Genomic DNA, 25,864 nt, shown 5'->3' with positions numbered 1-25,864 from the left:
TCGTTTTTCAACGTTTCTGAATCAATAAGAAGCATTGTCACTGCAATGCTACCTATCGTGAAGTCATTTTTAATACAAATGATGCAAACTTGGCCCCTTCTTTCAGTGTTTGTCTCTCTTGATGGCTAATTCAACCCGAGAGGTCGGAGATATCACTGTATTACAGTGGAATTGCCGTAGTCTAATCCCCAAACTGGATCCGTTCAAATTTCTTCTGCATGAAACTAATTGTGATATTTTTGCTTTGTCCGAAACTTGGCTTTCTTCTCAAAATGATATCTCTTTCCACGATTTTAATATTATCCGCCTGGACCGTGACGATTCTTATGGAGGGGTGCTTTTAGGGATGAATAAGCGCCACTCATTTTATAGAATCCACCTTCCTTCGTCAGGTGGAATTGAAGCTGTTGCATGTCATACAACTATAAGAGGTAGGGACATATGTGTTGTCAGTTTATACTGGCCTCAGAGAGTTACAGTGGATCGAAGTCACCTAGAGAACCTTTGCTCAGTTTTGCCTGAGCCAAGGTTGATCCTGGGTGATTTCAATTCGCATGGAACTGTCTGGGGAGAACAAATTGATGATAGACGTTCTAATCTTATTTATGGCATTTGTGACAGTTTCAATTTAACAGTTTTGAACACGGGTGAAAAAACACGAGTACCTAAACCTCCTGCAAGACCAAGTGCAATTGACCTCTCACTCTGCTCAAACTCACTATCATTGGATTGCCAGTGGAAGGTAATCCCCGATCCCAATGGTAGTGATCACTTACCAATCAAAATTACAATCACCAATGGGGTCAACACTTCAAATTCAACAAATATGGCATATGATCTCACAAGACACATCGACTGGAAAAAGTACTCGGTAGCAATTGATTCAGTCATAAATTCTGCGGAAGTTTTACCTCCGTTGGAGGAATATACCTTTCTTGCTCGCTTGATTTATGATACTGCAGTTCAATCTCAAACGAAACCCATCCCAGATCCATCTGTTCGTAGAAGGCCTCCCAATCCATGGTGGGACAGTCAGTGTACCAAACTTTACGTGAACAAATCGAACGCTTTTAAAGTTTTTCGGAAACACGGAACCTTGGATAACTTCAACGCGGATTTTTCTCTTGAGCAGCAATTCAAAAACCTGATCAAGGGGAAAAAACGTGCGCATTGGCGTAATTTTGTGGGAGGTTTATCGCGGGAAACATCCTTAAGCACTTTGTGGAATGTGGCGCGAAGCATGCGTAATCGTTCTTCCACGAACGAAAGTGAAGAACATTCGCATAAATGGATTTTCAATTTCGCACGGAAAATCTGTCCAGATTCTTCACCTGTGCAAAAAATCATCCGAAGTGTGCCTCCGAATAGAAGTGATTTGGATTCCAGTTTCTCGATGGTAGAATTCTCACTTGCTCTCCTCTCTTGTAACAATTCAGCTCCGGGATTTGATAAAATAAAATTCAACTTGTTGAAAAACCTTCCGGATTCTGCTAAATTTCGCTTGTTGAATTTATTCAATCAATTCTTGGAGCAGAACATTGTTCCCGAAGATTGGAGACAAGTGAGAGTTATTGCCATCCAAAAGCCTGGTAAACCTGCGTCCGATTTTAATTCGTATCGTCCAATAGCGATGTTGTCTTGTATACGGAAATTGATGGAGAAAATGATTTTGTTCCGATTGGATAAATGGATGGAAACAAATGGTCTCCTTTCAGATACTCAGTTTGGGTTTCGCAGGGGCAAAGGGACAAATGATTGTCTTACTTTGCTGTCTTCAGAGATACAAATGGCGTATGCGAAACGTGAACAAATGGCTTCAGTGTTTCTAGACATAAAGGGAGCTTTTGATGCAGTCTCAATTGAGGTTTTGTCAGACAAATTGCACTCCCGGGGTCTGCCTCCTCTTTTGAACAACATCTTATACAGCTTGCTTTGTGAGAAACATTTGAACTTTGCTCACGGAGATATTGCAGTTAGAAGAACCTCTTACATGGGCCTCCCGCAGGGTTCATGTTTGAGTCCACTTTTGTACAACTTTTACGTAAGTGACATCGACAGTTGTCTCTCTGAAGGCTGCACTCTAAGACAACTTGCAGATGACAGCGTAGTATCTGTCACAGGATCTACTGAGTCTCATCTGCACAGACCTTTACAAGATACTCTAGACAGATTATCAACTTGGGCTTTGGGGCTTGGGATTGAGTTTTCTCCACAAAAAACGGAGATGGTTGTTTTCTCTAAGAAACATAGACCTGCTCAACCTAAGCTTCAACTCCTAGGAAGAACGATCACTCAATCGAGGTGTTTCAAGTATCTTGGGGTTTGGTTTGATTCCAAGTGCACCTGGAGAGCCCACATTAAGTATCTGAAAGGAAAATGCCAACAGAGAATAAATTTTCTCCGATCAATCACTGGCACCTGGTGGGGAGCCCATCCAGAAGATCTTTTAAAATTGTATCGAACAACTATTCTCTCAGTTATGGAGTATGGTAGCTTCTGTTTCCAGTCAGCTGCCAAAACTCATCTCATCAAACTCGAGCGTATCCAATATCGTTGTCTCCGCATTGCTTTGGGCTGTATGCACTCAACGCATAACATGAGTCTTGAAGTTTTGGCAGGCATACTCCCACTAAAAGATCGATTCAATTTATTATCACTCCGGTTCCTCATCAGGTGCGAGGTCATGAACCCATTGGTGATTGTAAATTTTGAAAGGCTACTTGAGCAAAATTTTCAAACCAGATTTATGTCTGTATACCATGTCTTCATGTCCATTGAGGTGAATCCTTCTTCGTACTCTCCAACTCGTGTTTTCATCCCAGACTACGACAACTCTTCTGTCCAGTTTGATTTGTCTATGCAGCAGGAAATTCGTGGAATCCCGGTACAACATCGTCCCCTTGTTGTTCCCGGGATTTTCTTTGCAAAGTATGGACACGTCAATGCGGAAAAAATGTACTTCACCGATGGTTCTCTAATAAACGAGTGTACCGGGTTTGGAGTGTTCAACCAAGTATCCAGTGCCTTTTATAGCCTGCAATGTCCATGCTCAGTGTATATCGCTGAATTAGCAGCTATTCATTGGGCTCTGGACAACGTGGCTTCACGACCTGTTGAACACTACTATATTGTAACGGACAGTCTCAGCTCTGTTGAGGCTATTCGTTCAATAAAGCCCGGAAAGAATTCATCGTACTTCCTTGAGAAGATACGAGATATTTTGAGTACTTTATCAAAACGCTGCTTTTCCATCACCTTTGTTTGGGTCCCCTCACATTGTTCGATAGTGGGCAATGAGAAGGCAGATTCACTGGCAAAGGTGGGTGCAATGGAAGGTGACACATACCAACGGGAAATCGTCTTTAACGAATTTTACTCTTTGGTTCGGAGAAACTCTCTTCTCAACTGGCAGCGAAAATGGGACGAGGATGAGTTGGGTCGGTGGCTCTATTCCATTATCCCAAAGGTAAGTCTTAAACCCTGGTTTAATAGATTGAACTTGAGTCGGGATTTTATTCGAATATTTTCCCGTCTCATGTCCAATCATTATTCCTTAGACGCGGTACTCTATCGTGTAAATATTGCTGGCAGCAATTTATGTAGTTGTGGCCAAGGTTACCATGATATTGAGCATATTGTTTGGTCGTGTGAGACCCACCTTGTCGCCAGATCGAATCTTATTGACTCCCTTCGGGCCCGAGGGAAACCACCTAATGTTCCAGTGAGAGATGTGCTAGCTGTGATAGACTTGGATTACATGTTTGAAATCTACCTTTTTCTAAAAGCTATCGATCTCCACCTGTAATTCTTTTTATTTTCATGTTTCCCTTTCTGTCTTCTTTTGCCTTTAAAAAACTGTTAGTTTTAAGCAATCAATTGTAAAAATCAAATCAAGTTTGGCTCCTTCAAACCTACTGGTACGAGCCGTTTCAAATAAATAATTGTTAAAAAAAAAAAAAAAACTTTTTATGGCAAAAGGCAGTATGGTAGGATTCAGGAAGAATAAGAGTTCATTGTGTGCATAGTAATATCTTTATACTATGCTAGCAAAATGAATTATTGACAATTTCCGGCGTTTTAGGACTAAAGTAGGCTCTAGGTCCAAAGTAGGAGCACTCACACTAGTATAAATTTATTGAATCTATATATATAAAAAGCAATTTCTGTATGTTTGTTTGTTTGTTTGTCCTCTATAGACTCAGCCGTCTTAAGAGCTAGAGGTCTGAAAATTGGCATGAATGCTCATTAGGACCAGGAATAATGAAAAATGTTTTTAGATTTTCGGATGACCCCTTCTGAAGGGGGTCGTCCATACAAGACAAATATTGTTTTAACGATATTGACATTACTTTTCGTCGGATTGTGTTGAAAATTTGCACATGAATGTTTTGAAAGACGAGCAATCGATATTAGGTGTCAAATTTTGTGTAAGGGGTCAGCCAAAGGGGTCGTTCATATTAACTGTTTGCTGTTTTTGCGATATTGACGTTATTATACATCGTGTTCAGATCAAAATTTGTACACGAGAGTTTTGAGGGACGAGCAATCGATTCAAGGTATCAAATTTAGTGTAAGAGGTCGGCAAAAGGGGTCGTCCATATTAACTTTTCAATATCTTAGCGATATTGACGTTATTATTCATCGGATTGGGATAAAAATTTGCACATAGGAGTTATTAGGGACAAACAATTGATTTCACTCATCCAAATTACAAACAGGGGTCTACCAAAGGGGTTGTCCATATCAACTATTCACTGTTTATGCGATATTGTCGTCACTATACTTCGGATGCAGATTAAAATTGGTACACAACAGTTTTGAGGGACGAGCAACCGATTTCAGGTATTAATTTCAGTGTAAGGGGCCGGCAAAGGGGGTCGTCCATATTAACCTTTCAGTATTTTTGCAAAATCGTCGTTATTTAACATCGGATTGGGATGAAAATTTGCACACGATAGTTTTCGGGGGCGGACAATCGATTTCAGATGTCAAATGTTTTGCCAGGGGTCGACGAAAGGGGTCGTCCATATTAATAATTTTTTTTTTACTGTTTTTAGCAATATTGACGTTATTATGCAATGGATTGCTTTGAAAATTTGCACATGGAAGTTTTGAGGGAAGGGCAATCAGTTTCAGATATAAAAGATTGTATGATTGTATAAAAGGTAACCAAAAGGGGTATAACTTTTTGGCATTAATTGCGTTGTAATGCAACCATAGAGACGAAAATTATACACGGGGGTTTTTGGCACGGTAAATTGATTCCTGATTTCAAATTTAGTAGCAGACGACAGAAAAAGTGATCGTCCAATATTTTTGCAATTATTACTTAACAATAAATTCGGAAGTGCATCTGGAAAATGCTTGATAATTGACTTTCATACAATCTGTTTATGACATATTCCAAGTTGAAAGCGAAACGGAGTTCGTATGGGATCAGCTAGTTTAGGATATAATTATTTGTTATTGTTTTGCCTTTTTTTGTAACAAAATGTGATGTCACGTTCAAGCTGAACCTCCCCCACCCCCCCCTCCCCCATGTCACAAATTGTCACAAAAATCGAAACTTCCTCTCCCCCGTAACGCGTAACATCATTTATGGACGGCACTTATGGAATCAAATATCAGTTTCTGACTTCTGATACTGAGTTTTGAATCAAATAGTCAGCACAAAGTTAAACTTATTTTTATCCTTAAATTCGTTTCGTTTTTCAGCATTTAAGCATGAAAGGAAGAAGTGGAAATTATATAACGTTTCCTAATTTTTACAATTGGTTTTTTACATTGATTAAACTCTAATAGATTCACAAAGATGATATCATTCTATTCAAACTAACTAAATAAATAAGCAAAAACAAAAAAAATCGTCCTAATCAGAGATTTTTGTTGGATTTTCCAAAACAAAAATAAATAAATTCGGTAAAAATCCGGGCTTTTTTTTATGGAAATCTGGACTACCAGGCCAGACGGCTGGACCGGACCTCAGCGCGAATACGCAAACAATGAAAAAATTGCATGAAAATCGGATTAACCCTGTAAGAGTACCCGCATACTAAAAAAACTGTGTCTAGAACAATCTATACGATACATCTACTGCTCTATAAATAGCTATTGTCGCTGTTAACGTAGATATTATATAAACCTTTAATTCGATACCGATAAAAACGTAACATGAACGTTCATGTGAAAAAGTAATGCTTTCTCAAAAGGTTAATGAATGGTAGGAAGGACTTACGTCAATTTTTCCAATAATCAAACAATTTCAATATTCAATTTCGTTTGTTTTATTTCAGGGGACAAAAATTGAACGTTTATTCACGTGAATCTTAATAATACGAAAGAAGACTCTCTTGAAGAGCCATAGGGCGCTGAAATGTTTGCTTTTAAAGGCACTAAAATCCGAGCCACTAGATCTTGTATCGCCCAAATATTGGCTGAACCTCTGGATTCCGGGGAAAACAACGATCTTTTCGAGGCAGCGGAAGTGGGAATTGCCTGCAAAGAGAAATCGTCCTTGCTATGTGGATTTCGGTATGTGCAAAGTGAAGTCAGTTCACCGACAATTTGCTCATAATTGACAACAAATTTTACAAAGTTTTATTGAAAAGGTGATATTGGTGAGTCTAGCTTTAAAATCTTCTACTTTCAAAAACGTTCTGAAAGCCTTTCAGACTGCATGAGTAATTTTCTATTTCTTTTTTTCACAAATGTACCAAATTGAAGAAAGACGGCCACAAGATCCGGAAGAAAGTGCGTCGTGGTGATTGCATGAACGACCTGAATCAGCTGAAAGAAGAGGCCAACATGGTTCTGGAAACTTATGGTCTGGGCTGCCGATCAATTTTATTTTTTTAAAGAAGTATTTATGAAATAGATACGTGTGGATGATGATAAATAACTAAGAAAAAAGTATTATGTCTTTGGAATTTGAATAAACGAGTGTTGAATAAATAAAAGGATTATGCAAAGTTAAAATTATTTTTTTTCATTATGATAAATTTCAATCTATGTGTGTGGGAGCGCCATATTCACGTACGGTTCTGGACAGCGTTGGAAAAACGTTATTCTGAATCTTTTGAATATCATTACCATTACTGTTCAGTTAAAAGAGTACTTTCCGAAAAACTATAGTAATAATGATTTGAGAGTCTGAATACGTTTTCTAAAAGCGGTTTTTGGAATTTACATGAACTGTTTGTAGAGCAGTTCTTCCATACAAGTGTTTTAACAGTTCTAAACTGTAACATAACTTAACACCATATTCAACAGACCGTCGTTTTGAAATTCACAATTTGTAGAATGTATTTCACGATGTCAGTTATCGTCTTCTAAAAGTTTTTTTACGCTGTTCCAAATTATTATATAAATATCTAACTATCATAGTAACTCAGTATCATAGGCATTTGTACGTACATATTTACGCTTCCATTTTTATATAGCGGAAAGGCGGGTTAAATTCGCATATAAAGGAAAGTACTCATTTTCTACCATGTTCCAATAGATAAGAGTCTAAAAACTATAAATATGCACATGAGCGGACATCTGTGTTTTATACGGTAAAGCAAATTTTCTGTTAAAATCTTTTACAGTTTTACAGTACACAGAAAAAATAATGACTATTACGTGTCATTGAAAACGATGTCCTTTAATTTAAAACCGGCTGTAATTCAAAAAACATTTGATTTTAAATAAGTTTGCCTGAAAGTTCACAGATGATCATTTAATTTTACAGCAAATGTCCTGTAACAAAAGGGAGCATGACATTTGCCGTAGTTTTACAGGTCGAAAAAAAATACGTTTCGTTAAATTTACGTGTCCTCATTTAATTTTCAATTAAACAGAAGAAAAACAGTTTGCCTGGCATCCCAGTTAGGTACGAAAAGAAACGTCAAAATGATCTCGCGGAACTTTTTAATTTTGTTTTATTTGGTTTTGTTTGTTTTGTGCCGACGAAACTCCAGCAGCCTCCACAAGAAGAAAAAAAAGTTTAAGAGGTTGTATATCAGACATAACCACAAAGTTTGCGTAGAATTACGACATATCTTTTTCCATTTCACAACAATTTATTTAATTATTTATAACAAATATGTAGCATTCGATAAATTTTGACTTTTATATTTTTTCTTGTTATCAATAGTGCCGTTTCAAGTCAGCCCTCACCCCTTTACACAGCAACATGTAAACCAAATAAGCACCAGCTCCACCGCCGACTTCCTAAGCATTGCAACACTATCGCAAAAGCGATAGAGCCAAGCCCTTGTTGAACTTGCAAGTGTTTAGTTCAAAAGTTGCCGAGCAACTAATCTAATTCGCTCAAATTTTTATTTTATATTCCGAAAATATCTTAGCGCACGCAAAATGAAGGTAAAGTTCAAAGCATAATAACGAAAAAGGGTTGAAAACACATGCGAGTATCGACGCACAAAAGCTTGCTTTGATCCATTGGGTTTTCTTCCGGATCAATTTAAAGTACACTGCCGGCCAAAAACCATGAAAACATACATACTTTTTAAAGCACATCGTTAAACTTTGAGCAATAAATAGCCTTGTACTTCAATTATCAAAATAGCTACTTAGACTGATGCACATAAACATTCGACACTTTTAGTGTTTTGTTGAAATGTTCGTCCTTTTCGCATAGTCTATCCTTCTTATGGAAGAAAAGTTGAGTATAGAAAATTTTATGCCCTTATATAGAGAACATTTCCCAGAATCTATTCACATCACCAACTTTTCTGAATTAATGTAGTAAGATGCGATGAGTTAGCATGTGTCGAAAACTTTTGTCCATCAGTGTAAGTTATCGATCAAAAGTTTGGAATCACCCCGAAGTATGGTGAATCGGTCAAAAGTTTGCTATCGGTCTTCAAAAATATGCAACTTTATATCATCTTTATCCCTGATATCAAACAACGTATCGCTAATCTATTAAGCTTACTTGTTGGAAATTTGTTAAAATAAATTTGTGCTGAACTCTGAAAAAGCCTGGAGTTTTTATCACCTAAAGCTCTGTCATCTTACGAGTTTATGCGAATCTGTAAAGCTTAGTATAAAATTATTGCCAAATACATACAAAGAAAAGATATGTAATGTGTCATAAATTTGCTTAGATATAGCATCCAAAAATTGTTTCAAACTTTTGGCCGGCAGTGTATCAACTACTCTAGGAAATAATGCCTCTCCGACCACACGGGAGAATGCCCAAAACCAAATGAAACCGTGGAGGCGCAATCTTTGCCCTTTTATAACTTCGGATCTAGTGCAGTTTGGGTCGACGATCGAGGTTTTTTCGCTCGGGTGTTTTGCGCACCAATTTGTATTTGCGCTTTATTAGTATTGGTGTACCAACACACAACCGATTCGAATTATTCTTCGGAAAAGATGTCCTTTAATTGGAACGTTTTCGTGACGCGAGATTTGTTCGCGAATTTCAATTTGTACCCCTATAATGTTCCCGTAAGACGTAATTCTACGTCAAAAAATCGACGGACGTGTCCGTGAGTCGTGCCGATCGGTAAGGTGTTTTTCGAGAATTCGAAAAACAACAAATTTTGCGATCATCAGCTGTAGTGGCAGAACAGTCCCGTGCACTGTTGCTGCGGGCGGATAGTGCAACAATCATCCCGATCGCGACGTTCATGTCCAGGTGCAAATCTAAACGGCTACCTTCGGGACGAAGCAGATTACGATGTCTGCACTAATGTAGTTCAGTAAGTTTTATTCTTTTTTTTTTAATATTTCCTCACAAAATTTTGTTCATCCATCCCACATTAAGCAGCAGCAACGGCCAGAACTGCCACGACGGCCGCCACTGAGACGATGAGTTTGCACAATTCACGGGATCAGCGTAGTATCAGCCAGTCGGGAAAATATTACGCTGTCAATATGCGGTCCCGAACAGCCACGCAATCGACTTACAGGAGCCAGTATTTGAGGCAGTCTTAGAATTTGGCGCAGTTTCGGATCGTCTTCCCGAAGCCGTAGCTTTCAAAGTGAGTATGAAATCCGTTTTGTTTAGTTTACTAGCTGCACACTGTTTCATTTCTCGATCTTTAGGTCTGAGCCAAAACATAGAAACAAACAAGCTACATAATAATACATTTTTTATTCATGGGTTTGGTTCTTCCGTTCTGTTTGAAACTGATAGAATTAGAAACAAATTAACGAAGCAGAAACATCAACTTTTTTTTTAAATAATAATTCAGACGTTATAAAATCTTTGTGTAATATTTCATTCACTTATTTCCAGAATTGATGAAGAACATTCCTCAGCTGCACCAGAGCTTAACAGACCCCGTCGGACTAAGATTGACGTCTATATTCTGGATTACAGGTAGCCTTTTCCGGGTTGGGGATTGCCAGAAATTCGAAATGAAAAATAGGATTGGCAGGTTAAATGATGCACAGAATTAGTGCTAGTGAATTTTGTTTAATAATTCTGAAAGTACAGAATGAAAATTTCCTATTTTAATTTAATTTATAATTAATTGAATGAAATAAACTGTTAGATTCAAAAACTGTTTGTGTGGAAATTTTATTATTATCGAAAAGATCTAATAAGAATCTAAACGAATAAAAAAGACTCAAAATTTGCAGGCCTGTAATTTTCAAGAAGCTTTTAATCAATATGCTCACTGTAAAACAAAGGTCCTGTAATTTTTTGTTTGACCTGTAAAATTACGGTAAATGTCCTGCTCCTTTTTGTTACAGGATATTTGCCGTAATTTTCCAGCAATTAATTTTTGCTGTGTAGTCAAAATAGCCGATTTCCAAAATCGGGCGCGCTAAATGCGCATATTCATGTTTTAAGCTATATTTCAGCTACACTTGCAGTATTTTGATATGATATAGTTGAAAGTGGTAGAAACTGATGTTAAGCTTATACAGTAAACGAAAATTACCGAGTTCGGTAATTTTTTTACCGAAGTCCTAACATGTGTAAATCGTTAAACTGTTCGGTAATTTTTTCGGTAAAAAAAACGAACATCGGTAAATTGATTCTTCATTTACCGATGTTCGTTTATTTTTTACCGAACAGTTTAACGATTTACACATGTTAGGATTTCGGTAAAAAAATTACCGAACTCGGTAATTTTTGTTTACTGTGTACGTCAAGGTTGAAATTTTGGCGAAATTATAAATATCAATAGTTCTTTTGCATAAAACATATTTAGGAATGCCGTATGGGTATATTTCATGGAAATATTTTGTTGTTATCATTTTTTTATCAGAATAGTATTAAGCCCTTCTATTTTTGTTGTAAAATTGTTATTAGAGAGTAATGTGTAAATTATAAAAAGTAAAAACTTTACTAGGATTATCTATTATTGCTTGATATCGGTATTTAACCTGCCTGATATGCGCATTCAAAATTTATACCTTTGCTAAAAGCTTCAATTTGTTGAATTTTTGATTTTCAGATGAATTGGAAAGAAAACCCATTAAAATTTTTGTTTACAGATTCAGTCCCAGCAAACATTTATGTAGGTGTTTTTCTGAACAACTTTGTTATACGTTTCATATAGGGCTAAGTGGGGTAATAATGAACAAGGGGTTATTCCGAACAACTGCCATACGCGCTTCTATGGGGGATGAATGAACACAAGTGGTAGTTTGACATCCGATCAATAGTTTTAAGATGTTTCCGATCAGTTTTCAAACCATAATAATATTATTAAAGTTGTTTTAAATTTTTAAACTGCGACCCAGAGATGGGTCTTGACTTAAACATTCAGTCAGCGAAACTTTTTTTTGTAGAGAAACGAATCCAACTTAGATTAAATTTCAGGGACTAGATAAGAGAAAATCGATATTGAAAAACATTCGAAAAAAATTCGAGTGAGATAAAATTTCTAACTTCTCTGTTATAGGTTTTAGCTCTTTGATGTCCTCGACAAACTTGTTAAAAATTAAATTTTCTTCCAATTTGTCTCAGATGCCAAGTTTCTAAAATAATTACTATCCGAGATATCGGCCAAATAAGAAACTTAACCTCTAAAAATCAGATTTTTAATAATAACTTTTTTTAGTAAATTTTAAGTTAAATAAAATGTTCCACAAAGTTGTTTGTCTTACTAAAATACACCACTTTGTTGAACATTTCAAGTTTGTAAAATGTGATACTGTAGAGCTATGTTAAAAAGATTACAGAAAATAGGGCTTTTCCACGCCTTATTTCACAAACACCGGGCAACATCAGGCAGCCCGCTTTAGATGCAAAATAAAGTCGAAGATTTTGTCTACAAGATCCAAATACAATCGTCAGTATCCACTTGTATCCAAGCGAGATACATAAATTTTACTTTTCCATGTTTGTATTAAAAACAACGATTTCTATGAAAGCACATACAGCGCATTCTACTAGGTACGTATGTTTTCTTCTAGCTTTTCCCTGCGCGATGTCAGAAGCAAAGGTTTAGAAGCGCATATGTTTTTAATGCAAACATGGAAAAGTAAAATTGATGTATCTCGCTTGGATACAAGTGGATACTGACGATTGTACCTGCATCTTGTAGACGAAATCTTCGACTTTATTTTGCATCTAAATGTTCAACAATGTGGTGTATTTTAGTAAGACAAACAACTTTGTGGAACATTTTATTTAACTTAAAATTTAATGAAAAAAGTTATTATCAAAAATCTGATTTTTAGAGATTAAGTTTCTTATTTGGCCGATATCTCGGATAATAATTATTTTAGAAACTTGACATCTGAGACAAAGTTGTAGAAAATTTGATTTTTAACAAGTTTGTCCAAGACATCAAAGAGCTAAAACCTATAACAGAGAAGTTGGAAATTTTATCTCACTTGTAGGGGGATTAATCAGAAAAATAATAGTTTTTTATTATAGAGCTGATTATACTGACAAACTTCTCCGAAGACACCGATATGCTAAAATGTGACCTTAAAAAGTTATAAGCAACGATCACGTTTTTCGCATTTTGGACCACTGTGCTATGGGGTAGTTATGAACACATATTTCTTTGCACTTCCTGGCGTTTCTTATACATTTTAACGGTCAAATGTTCTATTTATCAACTTAAGTGTTCTGGAACGAACGAGGCTCATTGAACCACCCTATCACCAGAAAAGGCTTAGTAGCAGCATCGCCATGCTGCTAGCATTAACGGTTGGCGTTGTGCGCCAAAACATCATCGGTTTTCCTCGAGCCTCGGGTTTTCCAAAAGGGTTGAGACAAATCTAGCCCAAGGTTCGATCTTCTTTCCTAACCAACCACCATCGGAGAAAGTAAGGTTCATCGGAGGCCACAGAGCCAGAGTCAGAGGTCTATATGGTCAGTGTCAGAGGTCCAAAAGGGACCATAGTTTGTGTCATGATTAGTGACATGATTAGTGGCACGATTCAAATGAGCGGAGCGAGCTTTCAAGCATGCTTATATATAAGAGATATCTGTTGTGTCCTTGAAGGTAATTTTTACGATTCTCTCATTTTATCTTGTTGATGTGTTTGATTCCAGGACATTATTTACTAGAGTTAATCTCGCCGAAATGCCATTAAAATATTATAACAAAGTTATGACGGCGATAAAAATCTGGAAACATAAGAATATAGCTACAAAAATCTTTGCTGGGTTTCCAGCGCATTTTTGGTATAGAGTTAGCGCCGAACGGCTTTGAAATTTTGTAACCTTTTCTTTAGGTGTCGAATAGTTTAGGGTTAAGTTAATTAATGTACAGGAGTTCCTCTCTTATCCAGTATCCCCACTGGAAGGGGAGAGGGATAACAATGGTTCAGGGATACATTTATCGTCCTCTATAATAACTCTAATATCATTCCATGCCAAGCTTTTATGATAAAATGTATATAGTCTTCCCTTCCCCATTTACAATTAACTCATTGAAGGAGCAAGGGGTTGTAAATAATCATAAAAACATTTTTCGTATCCAAATACCCTTCCATGCCAAATTTGGTACTGTTTGCTTGATTAGTTTTTGAGTTATGTAAATATTGGGCCCCTCTCTCATTTTTTAATCCCCTTATTGGAATAAGGGAGGAGTCTCAAATAAGCATAGAAATATTTCTCGTACCCAAATACCTTACCATGCCAAATTTAGGACCATTTGTATGATCGGTTCTCGAGTTATGCAAACATTTGTGCTTAATTTGGGAGGCCCCCTTCCTGTGAGGCAAATCGGTTTTGCAGTTCCCGAGTTTTTAAGGAACAGTTAGACAGAAAGAAAGACAGAAACAGCAATAGTCCAATATTACTTCCTTGGGGGACTCCAGTATCCATGTTATAAAAGATAACATATTGTTTCCTTCCTGTTAGAAGCTGCAATTTATATCATTAGGCGTATCCGATAGGAGTCAAGTTTGTGTAACAGGATGTCATGATTCAGTGTATCAAATACTTTCTTTAGATCCAAAAATAATGCTCCTACTAAATTTTTGAGTTGATGTCTATCAAAATCATCACGGTTATATTTTAGAAGAGAAGCTGAAACTTTATCATGACCACAGCTAGTTTATGTATTTGAGGGAGTTAATTATAACAATAACTTCAATTGGAGTTACCAGGTGTAGGAAAGACAGAACATTGACGTCATTTGAAAAGTGTTGATTGAATGCTTCGCATACTTCGTCGTTTATCTCAAGCAGCACGTTGTCAACTTTGAGTATCATTTGAGTGTTGTTGATTAGTGGGGTTCTATTGTGTTATCAACTCAAGTAGTCTAAAACTGATTTTAGAGCTGTGATTTTATATCCGGATTCAATGCACGGAAGAAGCAATTTTTTTTATCTGTTTTTTATGCAGCTTAAAGCAAACATGAAATCTGAATTCAGATTCCATAAAGATTACATCATACCACTAAGTTATAAATCCAGAACTATCTTAGGTCGACTGATGCAAAATGCAATGTTTAACATTACTACAAACCAATTCAAATGTTGTTTCCAAAAAAGAACATGAGTGAAATATTACTTTTTCACTGGGACAAATATGGTGTCCGATTTTATTGGTTTAACAGTTTGATTTGCCGATCATTTTCGAAATTATTTCCGTTGTTATGGGATCAAGTTCCAAAGAGTTAATTTAGATTGCAACAAATGAAACTAACATCCCAGGATGTATTAATCAAAAATAAAACATGATCTTCCATTGTTTCAACCTGTCAGTTGAACAGCAACAACTTTTGCATCTCATTATTCAACTATTCAACAGGCTGATCTGTCTTCCAGCTGGGAGCAGTATAACTAATTGAAATGCAAAATTTAATCTTTTCCTGCCGGTTAAAATTGTTGTTGTTGATGAGCAATCCAGAGTAGGTAGGTACCGCTTCCATCATTACCTAAGCAATCTTCAAAGATGCATCACGTTTCGCAGCGTTCCCGGTGACTGTTTTACAATATACTGGAAGTAACGCGCGCTACCTCTACTGATAGTGACGGTTGCGGTTTATTCTCAATGATAGGCAGATATGGGTTTGGAATTCCATGAATCGTCGTTCGACTTTGTAGTAGATGTCACATGTCGAGTGTGTTACGTGTAGCCCATATTCAAATCCCGTTTTCCTTGAGAATCTCCTCAATCAGGCGGTAATGATCGCAGCGCGTTTTCAATCCACTATTTTTAATGAGCTGCAAATAGTACATAGTAGTTGTGCTCCGATGACACTAAACTTCAAATTAGACCTTCGAACGAAGTCGCACAATCGCAGTCGTGTCGAGTGTTGTGCATCATTCGTTGTTTTTTTTTTTTTGTTTTATGTTTCATTCTTTAATGGAGGGCTTAGAACTTCATTGAGGAACACATACACACACAAGCACTTCATTAATGCAAATTGTTGAGCAAGAAACACTGTCTTTTCTTGAAATTGGTCTCGAACAAAGCGTCGAATTCAATCTGCGACTTAACTGTTCAGCTGCTAGATCAAAAATGTACATGCCGCCATCACAGATGATAATGCACTTTTTGTTATCTGGTTGTGTTTTTTTTTACTAGCATCAACAAGTTTCACCAGCACTCGAATGACTTAAGCCAAACAAGCTGAAGAGCAGCAAAACACAATTGAGTTGTTTGGCAGTCTTAACACGTGGCCGAAGCCTAAACATCCACCCAGCCGTTAAATTGATTTATTTTCCCACATTGACCCTGGTTGGCACTTTAAAGACAAACTACTTGCTTCCATAAATTACCACCACAGCATGACCTTGCCAGAAGCGACGAAGAAAAACTTACAATTTTCAACAACTAAATCAGAGGTTCACTCCCACCATACAGGACGTCGTCAAGTCGGTTGCAAATTTTTGCGGTATCACTTCCGGAAGTCGTAAATTTTACGCACTGAAAACCCACTGAAAACTTTGCCGGCTCGGATATCGACAAAGAGACTTGAACGATCGGTAACGAAACACCAGGCAAGGAACCTACTTCCGAAAACGGAACACAACAAGCGGCAAAACCGAACCAAAAACAACACACGCCCGCACGCGCGATCAAAAACAAAAACGCACTCAAGCGCCACGCGCACTCGAAATCAGCTGCAAAGGGGAAAAGTGTGTTCGCGTGATAAACCCGGTGACGACAAAATTCGTACTAAAAGTTTCAAAACACGGATGAAACGTATTAAAGAAGGTTTGTTGTGGATTCTGTTGTTGTTGTCGTTGCTGTTGCTGTTTGATGATCAACTTTAGAGCGAATTTTTCAACATGCGGCTGCTGCTTGAGCTGCTTCTGACTCCGATTCAAGAGAAAGAGAGTTCGTGCTCCCCGAAAAATTCGACTTGGGGCTGCCTACCGGCTGGCTGCTGGCCGGCGTGCCTCTCGAATGTCGACAACAAGCAGCAACCTAGCCGACTTCGATGATGACGGTGCTACTGCTGATGATGGGGATCGATGATGATGGGGTCGAGTCGGGGGTCTTCATTGCGGGAGAGACTGCTGATAGGCTGTATAGTGGACTGGTCACTCAGCAGAGGCTCTCGTGTCGATTCGAGCAGCTTGGAATCGAACAAGTGAGCAAACAAGTTCGGAAGCTGCTTCTGGACAGTGGCTATGCGATCAGTTTTCAGAGGCGCACCGTCAATTTCTGAAAAGAAAATAAAATGTTGAGAGAATCAAATCTACATATATGGAATTATCTGAAAGACATATGAAGTTTTTAAAAATAAATTCGTGTTAGAAACTCTATTTTAAACGATTTTGACTAAATTTGACACTCCTAAGTTAGTAAGGAATCCTAACTAAACCCTTTGTGGGGGAGATAAGGCATAATGGCCACATTTAGGAGGATGCTTATTTAACAATAGAAAACAGCTATAATATGTAAGTTACATTACTGATTCGTTTTCAGACACTAAAGAAGTCAATTTATAAACCAAGCGCCGATGTGGTCTAGTGGATAGGCTGGCGCGAGTCTGGTTTTTGTATGCCAGGCGTACTGGGTTCGATTCCCGGTATCGGCAAGAAAACTTTTAGTTTCGAATCCCATAAGTGGCCGACAGGTAAGATGTGTTTCCTCTTATAATTGATTATATAATAAGAACGTTCAATCAGTTGCCAGCTGGCCAGGTATATACTCGGATGCCGGAATACCTGTAAGTAAACTAGCCTACCTGATTGACTCGTTCTTCCAAAATAAACCTACATCAACCCAATACATTCATCCATAACAGTTCATACGAAGCGATGGGGTCCGGGTATAATGTACACGTTGCATTGGAGATTTATCGAATTTAATAATCTAAAGAATGCATGTGAGCACATACTTAGGCAGAAACTGCGGTGAATCCGTGCACCCATGGTGGATAACCAACATACATACATACATACTAAAGAAGTCTATTTGTAAACCGACTGAATTTTGAAAAAGTAGAAAAAATGTATAAAAATACAGAATCAATTTTCTTCTGTCGAAAGACGGATTTTACGCCAAAGCGACATGAAGTTGGCACGACTCTCTCAGAATCCAATAAAACTTTGTGGGCATAATGATCTTATCTAGTAAAGCAACTTGGCATTCTTAGTTTTTCCAAAAATTATCTAGACTAACATTTGAAAAGAGCCAAAACTTTGAGACCAATTATTTCTAAACATTTTTAGCTCGAATTTTACAATTCCTACACAAATGTGGTTCATGTGAGAGATTTGGAAAAATAATTGAATTTTTAGGAAAAAGTATTGATTTTTTTTAAATTCTACACTGAGAAAAATGCTTTTAAAAAACTTAAACTTAATTTCCACAAAAATACCGTCCCAGAATTTCATGAAATATTTATTAAGCCAAGTAATAATAAGGCCTAAAAAGTCATCTAAAGGGTGTCCACGATGAAATTTCCACGCTATAATATTGCTCTAACTTTTTAACCCTTGGGTAGAACTTAATTAAAACTTTGGGTGGAGTTTCAAAGCCCTGTGATCAAAACTCGCGGAAATGGAGGCGAAAGAACAGCTCGTGCGTGATAAAATCTTGCACATTTATCACGAGAACAAGTAACTCTCGCATCGTGCCGTCGTTAAAACGTTGGGAATCGCGAATTCCAAGGAGTCGCGTTGTTGAGGTCTTCAACCGAAACCTGAATGCCTTCGTTCGGGATGTGGCTATGAAGCTGCATCTAAGCCGAAGTTTTCCTCAGAAGACCAAAACTAAGGCTGGGATTCGAACGTTCAAGGTACAAAAGTCGAGAAGCAGAACAAGTTCGCCAAAACCTGTGCCAGGAAGTTGTAACTCAACATGCTAACGAAAGTTGACCATTGCATCATGGACGACGAAACGTATGTGAAGGCCGACTTCAAACAGATCCTCGGCAACCTGTTTTTCACGGCCAAGGATTAGTTCAGTGTTCCGCACGTGCACGTGCGGGAAGCGGAGTGCACCTTTCGTAACCCAGAACACGATGAATATGAAAGAGTACATGAAATAGTGCCTCCAGAAGCGGCTGCTTCCTCTCCTGAAGGCTCTCAACATCCCAACAAACTTCTGGCCGGTGTTGGTCTCATGCCTCTACTCCAAGGACGTGCTAAAGTGGTATGCGGACAACAAGGTCAATTTCGTGCCGAAAATGTTCAACCTTCCCAACAGTTCGAAGCTCCACCCCATCGACAAGTACTGGTCGATTTTGAAGCAGCACCTTCATAAACGACCAAAGGTAGTGAAGACAGTCGAGGAATTGAAGAAAGTATGGGTTTACATGCAAATAAACGGTTGTTGTTGTTGTATGTTTTTTGGCTTTCTTACAGAAAGGCATAGGGAACGGTCAGTTGGGGATATCATTAATTAAGGGTCCAAGACCCCACTTTATTGGTACCAATCGACTCAGCTCGACGAGTTACGATGATGTCCGTTTATTTGTATGTTCCATAAAAACGTTCTTAACACATTAACTCCTATACTAGGTTTCACGATTTTGATGAATTTAGTATCGAAAAATTGGATTTTTTTTCCTGTAGGTCGTATCTCAAAACCAAAAAAAAAACAAAATTGTTTAAAAAAATTCTATTCCATAGAACATATCATGCTTACGTTGGCTCCAAAAAAGGTAGCCATTAGCTCAGGCAGCAGTAACCAGCAATCGCTAAATTAATTACAGGGCGATCAAAAATTTGACAAAAAAAGTTCATAAAACAGCCGAGAATCGATTCCACGACATCTATCATGAGAGTTCAGAGAGATAACCCACCACTAGTGAGCGTCGAGAGATGTGGCTCTCAAACTTGAGCACTTTGAAATATGTTGATGGTCAAACTCAGTTGCACCTTTCTGGTGCCTTGGCCGGTTTGCGGTGTGTCGGCCCCGCCGATATTTTCTGGCTCTTTTTTGATTTCTCCTTTTCCATTGCTTTTCAATACAGCAAATGGCGGCTTTGGGCAAGTCAATCATAACCGCAGCTTTCCTTTCAGAGAGCCGGGTGTCGACAAAACAGCGCATCCGCAAAGAAAAAATACATGGAAGGGAAATGATTAGAAGATTTTTTTTGAGCCTCGCTTTTTGTTGTTGTTGTTGGGTTTTGGTTTGATTGGCTCGAGTGTCAAATCCTCATATACGCAACCTCGCTTTTTAAACCTTTTTTAAGTGAGACAGAATTATGTTTGAGAAAAGTTTCAAATCAGGATTTAGGTTCAGAATCCAGATTCATAATTCAGTTTCAGAAATCAGATCTGATATCATTTTTTTCATCAAACTTTGCCGAGGTTGATTTCATACACCATATGGACAGGGGTTGCTTTTAAAAACCATCCAGCGTTCATTTTTACCGGACAAAGCACATGTGCTGATAGTAGAAAAATTGAAATTGTAACCGTTTTTTTTTAAAGCGGCATTATAGAATACATCATTGATATTTTTTAATGAAATGAATTCTACAACTGAATAACTATTAAGAATGAGGATTCAAAACTAATAAATCATTAAAAAAAAAATTAGCTTTCCATTTTAGATTTCTGTGCAGACCTGACATTCAGAATTAACATTAAGTTTCATAGAAAAGGATTTAGATTAAGAATTGAGATTTATAGTTCAGATTTAGATTAAGGAATCAGATTCGAATTCAGATTTCATTTCCAGGATTCAGATTCAGATTAGAATGAGATGAATGTAGATGAAATCTAAATATGAATTCTTAAGATCATTTTTTTAATTTTCGAAAAAAAAAGATTCCGAGTTCAGACTTAGGATTAACATTCAGAATTTAAAATCGGAATACATATCAAAATTTTTCCTTTGCATTCAGAATTAAGATTCAGACATCAAATTAAATAAGATATGATATGACGGTTTAGCAGGATTTGGTGAACATTTTGTATTCCTGTTTGTCATTTAAATGAATATTCCAATAATTTGGTTAAAAATCATTTTGAATAATTTTAAGATTTTATTTGACCTCATTCGGTTGATTTGAATTTATGAAAATTTTTGCAAATAAACATTCTTAAACAATCTTTCAAGGTTCCAAATTTGGACTCAGAATTCAGTTTCAGAATTAAGAACTGACACCCAGAATTTTGAATTTTTAGGCGGTTTTCTTGTTCCTTCTTCTGTTCAAAGAACGCGGCATCGCAACTTTAATCTTGGATGTAACAATGAGCCTACTTTCAGGAGTTAAAAAATGGGTCACGAATGCATTAACGAGAATAAGTAAAGTATGGAATTCATCATTGATTTTTTAATGAAATGACTTTTTCAGTTGAATTTCTATTTGGAATGACGATTCGAAACTAATAAAAACCGATTTTATAAAATTACATATTTTTGGAAGCTTTCGAGTTCAGAGTTCTGTACAGGATAAGCATTCAGAATCAACATTAAGATTCAAAGAAAATCATTCCAACTAAGAATTAAAAAAAGAATTTTGATTCAGATTTCAGATTCAGGATTCAGATTCAGGTGAATGTATGTAAATTGTAAATGTGAATTCTGAATATTTTTGTATCGAAAAAAAAAATCGATCCAGAGTTCAGATTTAAGATTCACATCAAGAATTCAAATCGAAATCCTCGATTCAAATTCTGCGTTCGCATTCAGAATTCAGATTCAGCCAGCAAATTAAAAATTTATACTAGATATGACATTCAGAATCAGCATAAAACAATTGCAAATTGGGTTGGGAAAAACGACAACAAATCGACAAGTGTGTCCATAATTTACTTTTCGCATGAGTTGAAATATCTCACATTATTAACATAAAAATTCTAACACAGTTATATAAAAATAACCCATGAAGCAGTTTTAATATAATTACTGCCAAAAAATTATTTAACAAAAAATGAATATCAAAATTTAGCAATAAAGTTTTTTGTATGACAAATGATGGTTATAGTCATAAAACTTAACTTATGTGATTTTTTCAGCAAGGAAAAAAATCGGTTTGAGGGATTCAGAATTCAGAACCAGAAATTATAATTCATATTTAGAACTCAGATTTAGATTCAGAATTCAGTTCTGAGAATGTAATAAGAGATACAGATTCGGAATTCAAGTTCATACGTCAAATTCAGAACTCATCATCATAATATTAAACTCATGTGATAAAATAAATTTCACAAAACATCGGTTTGCCGTACTAAAGTTACACTAGTACTGATTGACCAGAATACAATTCATTTGAACAACAAACACGAAAATTAGCTTTATCCATTTTCTTTCTTCCAATAGAAAATGAGAATCAATATTTTTTTTTATAAATAACACTGAACAAACCTAGCATTATGCTCAACTCACTTCTCTGAACGTACCCCATTTATCATAATGAATACGGATCAAAACAAAACGAAGAGACAATGCTGTGTGCGACTCGACGGTGTTTTGTGTTTGCTGCCGACGGAGATTCCACCTAGCCACAAGTTCCCGCGACCCGACGGGACGGTGGACTAGGTGGAAAAGCGGTCCGACTAAGCGGATTTATCTTTCAGGTTAGTAAATTGTATCGCTCAAAATGTTGAGTTTTAATTGGACTTCTTTGGGGAGGGTTTGGGTTTTTTTTCGTGTATCTTTTTAGGATCATCGATGGATAAGTTATGATTGTGATGATTTTGAGGCCCTAAGTAGGTTTGCTGCTCAAGAAAAATATGTGGTCCTTCGTCGTAAAACCAACTCCCCCGCATTTGATTTGACCAATTTTGAAGATTTTACCCACACAAACGGATTACGTCTTAGCGGAAAATGAGTGCTGCAGATGAAAACCCTCAGCATAGGAATTTGTTTTTAACGGACAGTAACATACAGCCCAATATGAAAACCGTGAGTAATTACATAAATTAGAAACTAATTTTAATGTTAAGTTAAACTATGAACTGGTCGATTCGACCAGAACGAACTGAACGCCATCAGCATTTTTTCAAGGTACTCGAACTTAATGTGCAAATATTTTCATCAAGAGCCGAAAACCTTGATGTTTATGAACCAAAATCGATAGCTTACAATCCATGGAATGCATTTCAGTAAACTATATCGGCATTTTCGATCTAGAAAATGGATTGTGCGAGATTCAATTACGGTTGTTTTTAGATTTTTTTTCATGGCGCTCATTTCGGTCTGTTCGATGCCCGGCCAACTAATACTAGGATGACCGATAGTGATAGGTGCTTTTTCAGGGATTTTCATCCTATTGGATGATTCATCCCATAAGGTGATAGGTGCAATTTATTTCTTAGCTAATTTAACTAATGTCACAATATTAGTGGTTGGATCATTTTCCAAACCTTTTTTCGAATTCCTTTTACAATGTTTTTGTACATTTATGTTGCCTCTACATTTTGACTCATATCTAGAAGGGGCAATCATTACCCATCTCATAACTTTTAATTAACTGAAATTCAGTTTATTTCAGTTTCATTAGTCGCCATTTAGTTTCGTGAAGTTCAATTTTATGTTGTGGAAAATACAGATTTTTTTGTGATCACAAAATTCGAATTCGAATAATGAATCAAACATTCAGGCCCACCAGAGCTGGAATGATTTTCAATTAGATTTCATGTTCACCATTCAGGTTGCTTAGTTCCGAACCAATTGCTTCAAAGTTGTGGTAAAAAACTTATCTTAATTTAAATAAATAAATAAATTTAAATGAACCACACTCATAATTACAATTCGATATTCCAAAACAGATTTGGTATTAAGGTTAAAATATAAAATTGAGATTACCAATTCACATTGAACGAATCATCGATTTCAACAGATTCATCGATTTCAACAGATTTCACAATCATCGAATTCGGACTCAGAACTCAAATGAGGGACTAGAATTTAAATACGATTTCATATTTAGAATTTAATTTTTTTTTTTTAATTTATCAACAAGCTGTCAATTATTCCTAATATAATTGAGAATTCGGAGTCAGAATCCAGTATCAGAATTCAAATACTGAAATCATCATTAGATAACGCATACAGATTCAAACATTTACACTAGTGTTTTTTTTAATACAGTACTAATTAAAATCCAAATATCTCGTAAATGCGAAGATACTTCCCAGTTAATTTCTCACAAGAAATATTTTCAAAATTAAAAGAAATAAGCCTATGGTATTTAAACGATATTTTATTGTATATGTGAGGTATAGAAGAGAGTATGCAGGAAATTGCAAAAATAAGTTTTATTCATTTTTAATTTTTTTCAAGTAATTATTTCAAAAATACTTTTCTATCTTCAGGTTTAGAAATTCTAACAAACTATTCCTGCATCTAATAAATCTCTTTTCTTTTCAGAGTACTTTTTCATGAAGTCATTTCAGCTGAACTACTGATTTAACTGAAATTTGAATTTTAATCTTAATCTGAGCTCCCAAAACTCAGATTAAAATTCAAATTTCAATCCCAGGAATCAGATTAAGATGGATGTAGGCAAATTCTGAATGTAAATTCTAATTTTTTTTTTATTTTTGGAAAAAAATATTCAGAGTTCAAATTTAGGATTTACACTCCGAATTCAGATCGGAATCCAGATTTGTATTCTGCGCTCGCTTTCAAAATTCAGATTAGAATAGAGATTATATATTCTGATATGATATAAGATTAAATTCAATTTAACTAGACTCTTAGCTAAGATTTGAATTTCTGTTCGAAATTAGATCAACATTCTAAAATCAGATTCACATTCAGAACCCAAATTCAGATTTAGAACTCAGTTCTTTTCATTCTTTAGCCACTGATCTAGATCAATTATTTGGATAGTTTAAACTATCAATATTTTGAACCCCTTTTTTCTTTAACAAAAAGAACAAAATTGCTAATGCTGATAATCTTGGATATCAGTTTGCTTATCCCCCAAAAATGTGCTGGCCATCTTTTTGGCTTTCTTACAGAAAGGCATAGCGAACGGTCAGTTGGGGATATCATTAATTAAGGATCCAAGACCCCACTTTATAGGTACCAATCGACTCAGCTCGACGAGTTACGATGATGTCCGTCAATTTGTATGTTCCATTTAAAACGTTCTTACCACATTAACTCCTATTCTAGGTTTCACGATTTTGAAGAATTTAGTATCTAAAACTTGCATTTTTTCCTGTAGGGCATATTTCAAAACCAAAGAAAAACAAAATTGTTTAAAAAAATTCTATTCCATAGAACATATCATGCTTACGTTGGCTCTAAAAAAGGTAGCCATTTGCTCAGCAGCAGCAGCCAGCAATCGCTAAATTAAATACATAGGCGATCGAAAATTTGACAAAAAGTTCATCAATCAGCCGAGAATCGACCCCACGACATCTATCATGAGAGTTCTGGAGCTTAACCCCTTGACCACTAGTGAGCGTCGAGAAACAAGGTTTTCAAACTTAAACAGTTTGAAATATTTCGAGAGTAAATGAGCTTGTTGATTATCAGTTCGATTATCCCCCAAAAAACGTACTGACCACCTTTTTGCCTTTCTAACAGAAAGGTTTGGTTATCGGTCGATTTGAGAGATCATTAATTATGGGTCTTAGACATACCTTTATAGGTACCTATCGACTCAGCTCGACGAGTTCTGTTGATGTCCGTGGATTTGTATGTGCCATTTTAAAAATGTCTAGAACGTTTTTGCGAAACTGGGCTGCACAATTAAAATGATTTTAGTCTCAAAAGAATGCATTTTTTTTTCTACACAACCCTTTCAAAAACGGGAAAAAAACAAAATAGTTGAAACCGTTTTCTTTACCAAATACATATCATACTTATTATGGCATAAAAAAAAGTTGCTAGTGGCGCCTCGAAGCAGCAGCACCAGCAATCATTTATAAATTGAAGATAATCAAAATAAAAAAATAATATTTTTATTAACTCGAGAATTGAACCAAAACCCTTCAGATCCCAAGTTGCAAGCGCTATCCAATAAACCATCGGCACGCTTGATTGAAAGCGGCTCAAACTCAAATAGGTAAAAGGCATTACTAAGACGCACCGTGGTCTGGGCAGTTTCTCAGTCTG

The 25,864-nt window shown here is 36.4% G+C and overlaps 1 protein-coding gene across 5 annotated transcripts in view; it reads right to left on the bottom strand.

The window, feature by feature from the left end:
* Positions 1 to 16,570, bottom strand: part of LOC129758280 (putative mediator of RNA polymerase II transcription subunit 15) — a 253,832-nt gene extending 237,262 nt beyond the window's left edge. Inside the window, exon 1 of one of the 5 annotated variants that reach the window (XM_055755756.1) lies at positions 16,202 to 16,570. The gene's annotated coding sequence lies outside the window, so the exon portion shown is untranslated. Of the gene's footprint in view, positions 1 to 15,311; positions 15,448 to 16,201 lie in introns of those variants that run through there. The other 4 variants (XM_055755757.1, XM_055755758.1, XM_055755760.1 and 1 more) reach the window with 4 other exon arrangements.
* Positions 16,571 to 25,864: the final 9,294 nt, after the last annotated feature.

The sequence above is a fragment of the Uranotaenia lowii genome, chromosome 3 (genome assembly GCF_029784155.1).
Source record: "Uranotaenia lowii strain MFRU-FL chromosome 3, ASM2978415v1, whole genome shotgun sequence".
NCBI classification, from domain to species: Eukaryota; Metazoa; Arthropoda; class Insecta; order Diptera; family Culicidae; genus Uranotaenia; species Uranotaenia lowii.
The sequence above is the reverse complement of the archived record's forward strand: the minus strand, read 5'-3'. Positions and strand labels throughout refer to the sequence as shown.